Here is a 10,280-nt window from a genome sequence, read left to right as displayed (position 1 = left end):
GAAGAAAGGGGGTGGGTAAAATTGCAACCGAAGGTTTTGAAACTGCTTTTAGAAGGGAAGATTTGGACATGAACATATTCAAAAAAAATCGTAATTCGAGTAGGAGAATTGAAATCCGAAAATATCTCCCTCTTCCATCCAAGAAATGTACAAACGTTATTTCAAGCTATGGAAGTATGCTTGCTCTATGTTTTAGTGAATATTTGCTCGAGCCTTTGGGGACAGCTGAAGGGTTGGGGTGGGGAGGTGGTATACTCCTATGCTATGGTAACAATGAAGCAGATTGGAATGCCATATAATGTCCAGATAATATCCAAACGTAGCTTTTCGTATCCATACGATATCCAAAGTAAGTACAAAAATGTCTAAATCAAAGCCATATAATGTCCAAAAACGTCCCACTTGATGTCCAAAACATGTACAAAATTGATCCGGAAACGTCCAAAATATATCCATTTCTGGATATCCCCTGGATATCAGGTATGCGGACAAATGGATATCCAGGGGACATCCTGACAGGGATGTATTTTGGGTATTCCTGGATATATATTGGCTATCCAGAACTCTCGATATGAATATCCAAAAGATATCCAATGGATTCCTTTTGAACATTTGTGTGCTGTATGGGACTTTGAGTGAATTCTTATAGCAAGGAAATAGCACCCCTCCGTATTACCTCCGCCTCTACCTCCACTTTGAACACTGATTTCAGCCCTAAATTTACCCAAACGTTCTTACCAACCTGAGTTTAAATTCTCGATGAACGCAATGTCATATTGTGGAAGCAAATTGACGTGCTTCTGTAGGATATGGCTAAACCGTAATAAACAAATCTTGTCACCTTACGTGTGCAAGCTATAAATCTGCATTGCCCATAAATCTGGTGCTCTTATCTACCAAGGTACCTTTATAAGGTATGCCATTCCCGAGGTTCCGAGATTTATTCCCATGATGCTGTGCGCGCTATGACGTCATTAAGCGGACAGAATGGAATTTACTTCGTTAGCGTTTACGGAAGCTTGAGATAAATGGGTCGATTATTTACTTATACACAATTTTACTTGAATGCCGGTAGAATGAGAACAAATCAACCTGTTTGTGCTCTTGCCACGTGCAATAATAATAGAAGAAAATCGCCTGGAATAAAGTGATCATCGCTTCCCAAAAAGTTGCTGTAGCAGGATTGATTCAATTTGTTCCTCCAAATTTCGGACTTACTCAGTGGTGCAACCACAGGGGAGGGCAGGGACATTGTCCCCCAACCTTCGACGGAAGTCAATTCTAGGGGGGGGGTGGCAAACATTGATGGCCAAAGGCACCTGCAGGGGGCACAGAGGAGAAATTGCCCCCTTCTATTTCAAATTCTATACAAATAAAAATACATTTCGTAAAATTTTCTTGCTCGCTTCGCTTGCAGTGCCAGCTTTTCTCAGTCTCGTCAAGTTCAGAGACGTAGCTAGGGAGCGTCGGGAGTCGGCCATGGGTGCCAAATAAACTAATTTTTAAAAAAAATGTGAAAGAGAGAATGCCTTGGCGCCATGTGATATTATTTGTTCCTTATTAAATCAATATTGTTTTAAATTGCAAAAATTGGATCAAAAAATTTTCTTTCTCGCTTCGCTCGTAATGTAATTGTTTTTTGTAATGTGATGTATTTAAATAATATGTTTTGTATATATGTAATGAAAAAACTTTGAATACGTACATAATTTAGTGTTAGCATCTTGCATATGTATTTTCTTATTTTATGTTATGTTATGTTATATTTTCTTTATATGTTTTATGTAATTTTTAATATATTGTGTCGCATTGGCACATATTATGGTAGGGTACACAGAGGCACTTGCCCCCCTCCCCCAAAAGCTATAAGTAACAGAAAAGAGATAGTATCTTGAAACTGCAACGAACAAAAAAAAAGAACTTCGAGCAACATCAAATAGCAATATTTCAATAATGACCTTTCCAGGTTGCCAAAGAATATAAAGTTTAACATAAATAGGCTAATAGGGACTGTACCTACTGGATATTGTAATTGATTGATTTGGTGTTTTAAGTCCACTTTATGCACACTAAGGCTAATTGGAACTGGACCTACAGTTTAAAGTGGGATCCGAATCATTATGTGCCTTCACCCTACTTGATATTTACAGGTCGATAATGTTAATTGATGACTAACAACATCTTTGGGCCTCTCTGCAGAACTGATTAAGGGAGCCCTTTATAAATCATGCTTCATAATGATTCCCTCTAGTTTCCAGTATGCAAGATTTTTTACGCACAAAGGAATCTATCGAGAATCCAACAACACATTGTGTTGTGTTGTACAAGCAAAATCGGATTAATTACATAATAATGGTTAGGATCTGTACTTTGATGAATTGTGGAAAAAATTGTAATACTTTTTTTGACCTTGCTAAAACATTAAAGCATGGGTCCCTTAGTCCACCACGGACTCTATTTCCTTCAAAGGGGAGAGACTTTTGAATCACTACAGACAATGTTTGCCTACCGGTTACGTTAACCATTTTGCAAAATATTGTGTGAATTGTATTATATTATAGTTGAAATACATGTTTCGACACCTGACAAAAAATAGGAATCCCTTGATTGACCAATGACTTCTTGGATTACAATGTCATCATTAATATTTGATATTAAGTTTCATAGAAAGAAATTGTTTTAATAGGGCGCAAATAATTTTACGGGGGCTCCCAGGGCCGACTCCCGCCGCCCCATATAGCTATGGCTCTGAACTTGGACTATAAGAATAGGAGAAATTGTGAGCGAAGCGAGCAAGATAATTTTACGAAATGTATTTTTATTTGTATAAAAATTTAAATCGAAGGGTGCAATTGCCCCTCTGTGCCCTTTGCAAGTACCCTTGGCCGTCTGGAAGAAAAATGCAAGGAACACGTCCTCCCCGATGGCGCAGTGGTAGCGTCATCGCCTTGAAATCAAGGGGTCCCGGGTTCGATACTCGGTGGAGGCACAAAGTGGTTCGGATCCCACTTTAAACTGTGGATCCAGTCCCAATTAGCCTTACTGTTCATAAAGTAGACTTAAGAAACCAACTCAAACCAAACCTACCTGTATTATTAGTAAAACACATTTTATGTGTGTGTTGGATATGGTATGAGATTTGATTAGGAAAAGCGATGGATAATGTAATATTTATACAAAATAAATTAATGTATTATGTTCTTACAACAAATGTAATTATTACAGAATAGGAAGCCAGTGACGAAATTAGCCGTAAGTTTTTTTTAATTCCTCGCAGTAGTAAATATTGTTACAAATAAAATCCAAAAATTTAGATCCTCAACTCAGGTGGATAAGAGATCAAATTATAATTCTCAGCTTGCATTTACCTCCGATTATTAGAAGTATCATTCGACCGAAAAGCAATCTCTGACTGTTGGCTGATACATGCGACGTGCCTAAAATACAGGAAAACGTAACAGCATAATCGTTCCATTATTTTTGTTTTGTATTTGTATTGCTTTTGTTTTATTTCAAGTATAATTTACCCTTTGTATAATCGCAAAGATGAAAATGAATGGTGAGTAGATGAAATGGATGATCACAAATCCATGTGGATCACAAACAGTACAGAGTACTACACAGATTGTTGGCCCACATGCCAGAACCTAGTAAGCCCGCAAGAATGAAGTTCCTAGGATATATTATGTGGAAGAAATATTGCTATTTGAATGATTCCCGAAAATACACCATTTATACAATAGCCATCATCTAATTCATTCACCGGCTCGGTAGCCGAAGGCGTTAAGTGGTCCACTTTCGATTTCGCCTCCGAAGTTCCCGGTTCAAATCCCAGCATGGTCATAGGTGTTCTCTGCCAGTCAGGCATGTATCCAGGAATTCCTTTCTTGGGGGACTAAACACCAGATTTTTAAGGGGTATAGATAGAACCTCACAATTGTATGTTTAAGGCCAATGGTGGCAATTGGGTTCAAAACGGGAGTGGGGGGTGCAAGAAAAGTTTACTTTCTCTTCCCTTGGTATACAAGGGTTAGCATAAAGAGGTCATAGTGTGAAGGCAAAAAAATGGGGAGCAACTATCCCCAAAATCGTCGCCACTGTTCAAGGCTGCCAAATTATTCAGAACGTGAAATCGGAACATTTTTTACTACTCAACTCCTCTGTTTCCATGCATTAACATTGTGTGCCGGAACCATCTCAGTATGTGTGTTTGTCCATTTCTTATCATCAGACATCAAAACATCTATGGCGTCTTCGACTGTTTTTACGAAGCTGTTACACACGCACGGGATGGACAATCCACTCGAGGACACGAGACTCAAACTGTGGGCTGCGAACTGGACCTAGAAATTTCTCGAATATTTCTCTCTGATTCGAGCCTGAACACCACTATTGTGTCTTGTCCTCCCATGTTTACAGTTCTTATAAAAGCCGAAACTCACCAAATTATTCATATTGAGGCCTAAGCACTCGCAAGTGTTCACAATTGTCTGTCACAACTTCCGCAGTCTTGTCATATATTGGCACAAAACAAAGTAAGTCTTCTCGAATACAGTTCGAAACAATTAATTCACAATGAAAACCCTTCCGATCCCAACACATCTAGTGTTTCTTCTTCCAATATGATTAAATGCTTACTCATTTATCTCCAGTGACGTGCCCAAGGGAGGGTTGGTGAGGTCATAACCCAATTTGACCAAGTATTCCTTAAAAAAATGAACGTCAAAGAAAGGAAAAGATGGCAAAATGAGGACTGACCACCAAAAATAGTATGCATAACCCTCCTCTTCTAAAATTCTGGGAAAATTTGGTCCGGGCACAACTAACTCATCACTCAAAACTTTGATTTTCAGTTGATCTGTGCAGCTTATTTATTTTTTAATTAACCGCTCCAATACCCGTTACTGCTTAAATATTCACTTTAGAGAGAGACCTTCGATCTCTTCGGCCCTCGACACTGAGGCTCCGGAAATTCCGCTGTCGTTAATGTCTTCTGCTTTGGAGCCGAACTGGAACTAGTAGTAGACTTCGTTACTTTATGGTATTTAGTCCTTTTCATTTTCGAATCACTAGATCTTATAAAGCCACCAATAGACACTGACTGATCACTAATCGACTGTATGAACTATCACACTTACCTTTGAATACTCATTAACCGATTCTGTTGTACAGATCAACCTGGAAATTGAAGCCGCGTATTTTAACCTCATTATATTCTAGAACGTTCCACAGATAAAACGATTCGTTAATGTTGCCAGTAGTTCGACTCCATCTCTTATTCAAGAACGTTCCCTCTCGCGCTTTCCAGAGATTAAAAAATTACAATGAATCGTCCTACGTGTGGCGCTACGTTTGCAGCTTCCAAATGCTGACAAGTCTTTGCATAGTGTTGCGACAACACCGAAAGCGCAAGAAAAGTTTTAATGTAATATTATCAACAACAGGCTTATAGAACATTCTCCGCGTTGCCTTGGTAAGTATTTCTCTCCTTATATATTATCGGAACACTATTCAAGAAAACAAAAACCTAATTTTGCCGGATCCTGTGGCTGAGTGGTTAGCACATCGCGCTGCGACGCCAAGGGTCCCAGGTTCGAATCCCGCTCAGCCATGGTTGTATGTGAATGTCCTTTTATCATTTTCATCATTTCATCACTCATTCCCATCTTCGTAAATTAGCTAAGAGGAACAAAACGCGAAGTAAAATAAAATAAATCAAATAAAAAAAACAACAACTAATTTTATGTAGTGTAAACTGAAAAAATTAAGGGGGGGCTCAAGCCCCCTGATCCCACCTTGGGTGCGCGCTATTAACAATAACAGGGTTATAGAACATTCTGTGTCTTGGCTCGAAAATTATTTATCTCAAATTATCATCACATTATTTAAGAAGCCATGAACCTAATTTTATGTAGCGTAATTTCCTGAATGGGGTGCTGGAGCCCCCTGATTCCCACCTTGCATACGTACTTGACTCGATAATTATTTCTCTCCTTAAATTATCGTCACGTTATTTTATTTCACACCACAAGAAACCAAAAACCTCATTTTAACTATCGTAAACCGCAAACTTTCGGGGGGGTTCGAGCCCCCTAAGCTCCCCCTTGGATACGTGCCTGCTGCGAGTGTCCCTTTATCAATTTAAACTAATCATCACTCATCCTGTTCGTCGCGATTAGCCAAAAGTGGAAGAAGACGATAAATAACAAAAACAAATTTATCCTCATCGTGGCGATCAACTGGAGAATGTTAAAAGTAGCGTAAAAATATTAAAGGGAAATTCCAGGACATTCAGTAAAAAGACATATCAGAATATGCCCGGACAAGAACTTTCCTTAGAATGAGACATTTAAAATAAATGCAATAGGTTAGCTGGAAAGAAAAGCCGGCAGTGGACTACAGCCTGCAGGGACAAGATATCACGCAAAAAATAAACTATGCATTGTTTTGGAATAAATGTATTCTTCTATCGCGTATTTGATCTCTTGCTGTCAAATCAAATTAACAGCTTTGGTGTATAATATCAAAAGATGCATGAAAACACAGCGTTTCATGGTCCATCTGCTACATTCTACGCCAGGGGTTTCCAACTGGCGGCCCGCGGGCCGCATGCGGCCCGCGATGCCTTTTTTTGCGGCCCGCGAAGCCTGTTTGCTGTTAAATGAAAGACAATATCACAGGTAGAATTGATTTTGCAGTCAATAATGATCATCAGAAGAATCTAAAGTGACGTAACGTTCTCTTCACACCATGCATTCAACCCCTTCGCTATGCGGAATGAACTTGCCCGCTTCCCACCTCTTCGCTATGCGGAATTGCAGGAATCGTAATAAACTGATGATTTTCAACGTTACTTTGGAGGGGAATAACCTGATCCATTTTCCAAGCTGTTGGCGTCTAGCAGAAGATGAAGAAACACTGGACTTTTCTGAATTCCGTGCAAATATTAAAGAAATAATGGACGAGTTTGACTCCAGATTTAAAGATTTTGAAGAACTTAAAAGCAGCATCCAGCTATTTAGCAATCCTCTTGGCGTTAATATCGAAGAACAAGAAGCTTTTCTCTCCTACTTGAATTGTGAGATTTGCAAGGCGATTTCCTTCAAACTAGGCAAGAAAAGGGGCCCGAGTTTTTCGAAAACCTTTCAAAGGAACGCTTTCCAAACCTTCGTAGTTTTGGTCAAATAATGCAGAAGCCGACTGGCAGATTCTTCACTGCTTCACCTTCTGAGACTTTCAAATACAGAAATTGAAGTGGACATTCCAACTTTAATGAAAGAAGCAGATCGGCCTCAATTTTCTGTTCAGTACTTACAATCTTTGTTATTTTTAATCCCCCCCCCAAAAAAAATGCGGCCCGCCAATCAACTGCTGGATATAATTTTGGCCCTCGAACCTTTTGAAGTTGGAAACCACTGTTCTACGCCATTCTACGCATAGCTTTCAACCGCTCGTGTCCGCTTGGTGACGTCACAAGCTCTAGCCAATAACGTGCAAGTCGCGGAGTGGCCCCCCCTGCTTATCTACGACGAGAAGAATCTTGACTGGGCTTATGTTGTTATACTCAGTCACAATTATGTTTAAAATGTGTATTACACGTTTCTAGCATCCGATTTTGTTAACTTTCAATTTGAATTTTATTTTATGTCCACTTTTATGCACAGAAATGTTAATCGGAACTGGACCTATAGTTTAAACTGGGATCCGAATCTGAACCACTATGTGCCTCCACCGGGTATCGAACCCGAGACCCCTTGAATACAAGGCGACGAAGTTCGTCTTGTTTGTAAATGTATATAAAAAATTACGTTTAGATTAACTTCGTTATTTAATAATCCCTTATCAAATTAACTGCTTGTTCTGTTTTGTTTGTACTAATGTGTACAATATAGCTAATGTTAATGCACCGGTCTTCAGTTGCACTAGGAGCTTAAGTAGGGCCACCCTTGATTCACCTACCTTACAGATTTGAAGAAGTTGAAGAAAATCTGTGCAGTGAAATACGAATATGACGAATAAAGGAATATATGTATATCAACCTGATTTAAATCAATCCACCCTTGCTCGAACCACAGCTCTATAAAGGACAAGAATGATGGAGGACAAGAATTTTATGTGGAATCCGGGATTGTGTAGCATAAAAAAAAATCGCTGCAGTCAGGATTGGAAACATCCATAGTATTTTCAGCGAAAAATGCAGGATCGACCACGACTCAAACCCGGGTCTCTGGCATACCGTGCCATTGCCATTCTACGTAGTACATCTCATGTGGGTGCTTAATTTAATGAACAAATATCCATGTCTTAACCGGGATTCGAACCCGGAACCCCTGGCACAGTAAAGCGCTGTGCTATCCAATCGCTGATAAAATACCGGCATATAAGCCTACAGCATGGAGATCGACAGTTTTTCGTTTATAACTTAACCGGAAATATGTTGCTCTAGATATAAAATTGGAACGCTGTGGACAGGATTCGAACCTGTGCGGGTAGAACCCATTGGATTTCGAGTCCAACTCCTTAACCACTCGGACACCACAGCTCACACCTTTAACGACTGCTCAACATGTTGTAAAAAGAAGCATTACTACGTGTAGGAGAACGAGGGGTTATAGAGTGTTATCCACTGATTCGTAACGCTTTATCCCGCTTTACATTGTAGGTCCGTCCCGTAGTCTCGACTACCGATAACCCTTTATGCAGGCACATATCCTGGGGGGAAGGGCTTAGGGGGCTCGAGTCCTCCCCGAAAGTTCATGAGGTTTTTTGTTTCTTGTGGTGTGAAATTAAATAATGTGACGATAACGTAAGGAGAGAAATAATTATCGAGGCAAGACGGAGAATGTTTTGTAACCCTGTTATTGGAAATAGCAAGTATCCCAGGAAATTTTTCAGTTTACACTAGATAAAATTAGGTTTTTGGCTTCTTGAATAATGTGACAATAATTTAAGAAGAGAATAATTATAGAGGCAAGACGCCTTCAGGAAATGATTCAGTTTACGCTAGATAAAATTAGGTTTTTGGCTTCTTGAATAATATGACGATAATTTGAGAGAAATAATTATCGAGACAAGACGGAGAATGTTCTATAACCCTGTTATTGTTAATAGCGCGTATCCAAAGTGGGGATCAGGTGGCTTGAGCACCCTCCCAGGAAATTTTTCAGTTTACACTAGATAAAATTAGGTTTTTGTCTTCTTGAATAATGTGACGATAATTTAAGGAGAAATAATTATCGAGGCCGGACGGAGAATGTTCTATAACCCTGTTATTGTGAATAGCACGTATCCAAGGTGGGCATCAGGGTGCTGGAGCCCTCCCCACCAGAATTTTTTTCAGTTTATATTACATAAAATTAGGTTTTTGTTTTCTTGAATAATGTGACCATAAGTTAAGGAGAGAAATACTTATCAAGGCAAGATAGAGAATGTTCTATAACCCTGTTGTTGATAATATTGCATGAAAACTTTTCTTGCGCTTTCGGTGTTGTCGCAGTACTACGTAAAGACTTGTCAGCATTTGGAAGCTGCAAACGTAGGGTCACACGTACTGAGATGGTTCCGGCACACAATATTAATGCATGGAAACAGAATGTTCCGATTTCACGTTCTTATTAAAATGGTAGCCTTAACAGTGGCGACGATCTCTTTCTTTGCCTCCACATTATGACATCTTAACAAACTTTCCTTGCACCGTCCCCTACCCCCCCCCCCTTTTCTGGAACTCAATTTCCACCACTGGCCTTAAACATACAATTGTGAGGTTCTATCTGTACCCCTTCAAAAGATGGTGTTCAGCTCCCCCCGGAAAGGAATTCCTGGATACGTACCTGCCTATATGTACTGTACTATATGTCCAGAAACTAAATGCTCGGTGGTTGTGGCCAAATATGGAACTAACGATGGTATGAGAAATTATTTGCAAGATATAACAATGCCCCTTCACATTTACAATACGGGAGTTTTTTCACAGTAATGTAGACGGGAGAGAATAAGTTTCCACAGAAGTCTAGTTCTGAGTTGCAGACTTTAAAGCCCCTATCACACGGAACTGGATTTCTAGTACGAATGCCCTAGTTGGCGCTGAACTGACTTCTAGGTAGAAATCATGGCCGCCTGGCTGACTGCTTGACTGGTTTGGAGGAATGGGACATGTTCTACCTTTCCTCGACTGGATCCTGTGGAACAGCCAATCAGAACAAAGTTTGGCCATGTGAAGATAATCTGTGAGTTTGCAAAGGAGCGTTTTTTGTCTGTGGTTTCCGAGTGTTGGCTGTTTA

At 39.7% G+C, this 10,280-nt stretch overlaps 1 non-coding gene across 1 annotated transcript; it reads right to left on the bottom strand.

Annotated features, from left to right (window-relative positions):
* Positions 1-8,460: 8,460 nt before the first annotated feature.
* TRNAS-CGA (transfer RNA serine (anticodon CGA)) lies at positions 8,461-8,542 on the bottom strand. The gene has a single exon. It is a non-coding gene; the product is annotated as a tRNA-Ser (tRNA).
* Positions 8,543-10,280: the final 1,738 nt, after the last annotated feature.

This window comes from Lepisma saccharinum, chromosome 5 (genome assembly GCF_977018435.1).
Source record: "Lepisma saccharinum chromosome 5, izLepSacc3.1, whole genome shotgun sequence".
NCBI lineage: Eukaryota > Metazoa > Arthropoda > Insecta > Zygentoma > Lepismatidae > Lepisma > Lepisma saccharinum.
This window is presented reverse-complemented; position numbering and strand designations above follow the sequence as displayed.